This window comes from Mandrillus leucophaeus, unplaced genomic scaffold (genome assembly GCF_000951045.1).
Source record: "Mandrillus leucophaeus isolate KB7577 unplaced genomic scaffold, Mleu.le_1.0 Scaffold577, whole genome shotgun sequence".
Taxonomy (NCBI): domain Eukaryota; kingdom Metazoa; phylum Chordata; class Mammalia; order Primates; family Cercopithecidae; genus Mandrillus; species Mandrillus leucophaeus.
Window position 1 is genome coordinate 580,038 of NW_012106219.1, and position 4,341 is coordinate 584,378.

At 33.2% G+C, this 4,341-nt stretch overlaps 1 protein-coding gene across 7 annotated transcripts in view; it reads right to left on the bottom strand.

Annotated features, from left to right (window-relative positions):
- Positions 1–4,341, bottom strand: part of CYSLTR2 (cysteinyl leukotriene receptor 2) — a 51,387-nt gene that overhangs the window by 11,436 nt on the left and 35,610 nt on the right. Inside the window, exons 2-4 of one of the 7 annotated variants that reach the window (XM_011998608.1) lie at positions 3,982–4,048; positions 1,749–1,821; positions 511–640 (exon numbers count right to left, since the gene is read on the bottom strand). The exons of 1 other annotated variant lie outside the window; for it this stretch is intronic. The gene's annotated coding sequence lies outside the window, so the exon portion shown is untranslated. Of the gene's footprint in view, positions 1–510; positions 641–1,748; positions 1,822–3,958; positions 4,049–4,341 lie in introns of those variants that run through there. 5 more of the 7 variants (XM_011998607.1, XM_011998606.1, XM_011998605.1 and 2 more) reach the window with 5 other exon arrangements.

Consider the following 4,341-nt stretch of genomic DNA (forward strand, 5'->3'; position numbering starts at 1 on the left):
GAAGGAAGGAAGGAAGAAAAGAAAGGAAAGAAAATGAAACAGATTAGCCAGGTGTGGTGGTGCATGCCTGCAGTCCCAGCTCCTCAGGAGGCTGAGATGAGAGGATCACTTGAGCCCAGGAGATCAAGGCTAAGTGAACTGTGATCACACAGTTGCACTCCGGCCTGGTTGATGGAGTGAGACTCTGACACACACACATACACACACACACACACACACACACACACACACACACACAAACAAAGCCGAGTTCTGATATACCATGGTCTTGCAAGATGTTACCATTGGGGGAAAGGATACAAGAGATTTTTCTGTTTTTTTTTACATCTGCATGGGAATTTTTAATTATCTCAAAATGGAGGAAAAAAAAGGTGTGGCTTGAACAGAATACCCTGCAATTTTGATTGCAAAATTCCATCTACAAACTGCTCAGTGGTGCTTGTGTTTAGGAAAACACTTAGGTTTTCACTTAGGGAAGCTCTCCTTCCTCTCCCTTTCCTGACAACCTACCCACACTGTCTCTGTACACCTGGAGAGGTGATTCCTCAGGAAGATGAGAGAAGACTTTCAAAAGCTTTGTTGCTATTAGTAATAAAGCCAACTTGTTCCATTACAGGAGTGTTTTTGGTGGTCTTGGGCTCTGAAGGACTGACAAAAATGGAGTGTCATGAGATTCTTCTGAAGTCCTTGCTGCCTTAAGCAAGTACCCTTGACTCAGTAATGATGCATACATGTGGGACCCTGTTCATGGCTAGGCTCTGATATTTTGTTGAGAACTGTCAACAATGTGTTTATTTTGTTTTCCTAGGAATAGATCCTCAGAGTCTTTCTAGTCTGTAAAACTTGTTGCAAATCTAGTCAGTCAGAAATATTGTTTTCTAGCCTCTAACATCTGTTCTATGATTTGTCTATTGTCCTGAGTGTTGTTCGTTTATACAAGGAAAAGCCCATAAGGCAAGGACAAGCCAAGTCCCCATAAGTCTGTCCTCTGGCTCCAGGGACTGAGAATTCAGGACTCACATGCTTTGGACAAACTTTGGCCTTTGGATAAACTTTGTGTCAGGTCACCATTTAAAAACTTGTAAGGACTTCCTCTGTCTTATCTTTTTTTCGTTTCTCAGCCCTCATTGTAGACAATTGACTTTTGCCCAAATTCTGGAGACTCAAGATCGGAGAATCAAGGTCAGACAAGTTCACCTCTGATGGGCTCCACTCAATCTAAAACTGCACTTCTTCCAGATACCTGTTTCTTTCAGATTTCCGCACTGTAACACAAACGTGCATGTTTATCTCTACAGCGGGCACAGTTTCACCAAGGACAATCTGGAATCGCAATGGCCACGCTGAGGAACTTTGAATACAAACACGATGGTTTACTTTAGAGGCACTTTAGAAAAGTGAAGAAATCTTCAAGAGAAGATTGTTCTGTTTGACTAACAGTGATTCTTTTGTTCAAAGTTGGTGATAGCCCCTTCTTTTATTTCCATACTTTAGGAATTAATAAGTGCTGGTTAATTTATAAAATTGCCAAGGGCTTAAACCAATTTTAATGTCACTCTTTTTTTATTTCAAAATCTATTCTTTTTCATAAAAACCTTCCTCCCTCTCTTTTCAGAGGGAACATAATTAGCCTTTTTTTGGGTGTTGATTTCATATTCATCTGCAGCAGATTCCCTTTACTTTCTTTTTTTCCCTCTATTCCCCCTCCTCTCTTTCTCTTTTCCCCCTCTTCAGAAATTAATCTTTACCTTATCAAATGAGCCATTCACTTTTTGTGTGCACATTCAAGGGATCTCTAGTTCAGATAAATAGTCAAAATGTCTGGAAAAAAAAAAGGGAAAAAATGTTATTAAACTGCATTTCTTTCTGTGGACACTAACAGTATATTTACATAGTAGCCTTTATTATAATTATGAGAAAAGAAGAACAGGCATTATATATAAGTTAAAAGATTACATGTTTGACATGATTCAGAGTCTTCAAAAAATTACTTTAATACAAAAACTAGTGTCACTGCAATATTTTGGTTTCTACAAGGCCTGAGTTAAATTTTTTTTATTAAACTGAATTTTCTACATTGGTTGTATGAGTTCAACAAGATTCCACTATTTCTATAACTTGTCTAAATTTAGAATTTTAGTTTAATATATATAAAATTGTATTAAACTAAAGTGAATGATAATAATAAATGCCTTTATAATTTTTATAAAATTCTTACAATGCTACAAATCATAAGATTTCATTTGTTAACTAAAATTGTAATTTCCTGATCCTTAACAAACTTTAAGGACTTAGACAAATGGTTAATTGATAATAATCCTTTGGATGCCTAGACAATTTCTAAATAAGAAACATAAAAACACTAGTCATTAAATACAATTACCTTTACTTCTTAAAATGACAATAGATTAACAAAATATGCAAATTCCTTTGAATGACATCATATATTTACATATTGAAACTGTTTAAATTGTATGCAATAAATACTAGTAGACCAAAAAAATATCTAAGTAAGTTATGTTTTCTCTCCTTTTTCTTTTGTGCCTAAAGAAAAGGAAAGTTGATTACTTTGGTTAAAGATGATAATTAATATAAATGCTTAATACAGAGAAACACAAATATGTATACAGGATAATAAATATCCTGCTGATTTTCTGTTTATTAGGAAAGTTGAAACCATTTATTCAGAGGGTAAATTTTATTTTGACATATATATTATTTTATCTAATAGATTTAATTTTAAAACTATAGTTAAAATGTAAAATTTAAAGCGTATTATCTATTTGTATATTTACATATCTGTGTATGCCTAAATTTATACATGTAAAGGCACATTAATAAATTCTCTACTGTAGAATGTTACATGAATGATGTATAAAAAGAGTAAAGTTAGAATTGGAATCTTTTTAATATACAAAAATTAAGTTATGCTATGCCCATATTAGTAAATATTTCTTTTTGTTAATAAAATATTCTGTTAACTTTCAATGCTTTTTGACACTTTTAAATCATTTTTAAAAAGACTCCTTGCTTTAATAAAATGTTGTTTCTAATGACTACTGTTAATTGCTATGTGTTTTTACAATGTCGTCTATTATTTATGGACCCTAGATACTTATGACTTACATCTTGTCTCCTGGAACAACTATTCTTGATTCCTTCCAAAATTCAGGCCCCAAATTCAGAATATCAAGCTATTAATATGTCTTTTGTGCCTACACTATCTTTGGTTTTACTGTAATGGCTATTAGGTAACACAAGATTTGTTTTGTCATTCTATGAAAGGAAAGACAATGGGAATAATTAGATTTTCAAATATCCTTTGAATTTAAATTAATTTAAAATTATTATGAGAGCTCTTTTATTTACCAAACTTACTAATAAAAGCTGATAAAAATATTTTTATTTTTTCTAAGTTAATTATATTTAAGTAAAATATGCTAATATAAATATCTTTTAAGGACTGTACCCTTTTTTGAGTTAAAAAAAGAATGCTCATATTTAAGCACAAAGATTACTGTAATAACTGTGTATCAAAATATCTTTTTCCAAGATTCTCAATTAGCAACCCCACTTTACTTTTTTGTCATGAGAAGTCTGAAAAAACACTAGGGGCTTTGACTCAATGACATGGGACTCATCAAAAATCTATTATTTATTTCAGTCTTTCATTAGCTCCAGTAGTCACAGCATAATTGTCTTGTCTAAGAGTTCTAGCAGCTGCAGCAATGCTTGTGGAAGCTGGAGTGACTCAGTCAAACTAGTTCTAGGGTCTACACTAAACCTAATAATTCCCCTGTTTTATTGATAGATATGACTCAAGATTTTTCAGCTAGTCACTTAATCTCTGAGGAAATTGTTAGTTTCCCTTCAAATATCACTGTTCATCACTGTAACACTCTAAACCCAGTGACCCTCTCTCCTTCATCTGTAGAAAAAGAAGCTGATGATTGATTACCTCTGTTGAGGAACTCTCCATACCTTGCATGGACCTTCTATAGACTCCCTTGGATATCCATAATTTAACTTTGCTTGTTGTTGGTTCAGACTGAAAAAACAAACAAACGAACAAAAAGTAAAAATTGACTAGTAGGATATGCTGTCACTGACTTTGTGATAGCAAGTCTAGGTAAAGCTAGACTTAAATAAGTTCAGATGACAAAGTAAATTGCCCTCATTCAGACCTGCAAGCTGACAAAAGAAAAAAGAATACTTATACACTGATATTGGCATTTGATTTGGGATTAGTCCTGAATTCAAAATGCATTGAAAAAGAAGAGGTCTCCAATAACAAGTTCTGAAATTGAGGCAGTAATTAATAACCTACCAACCAAAAAAAAA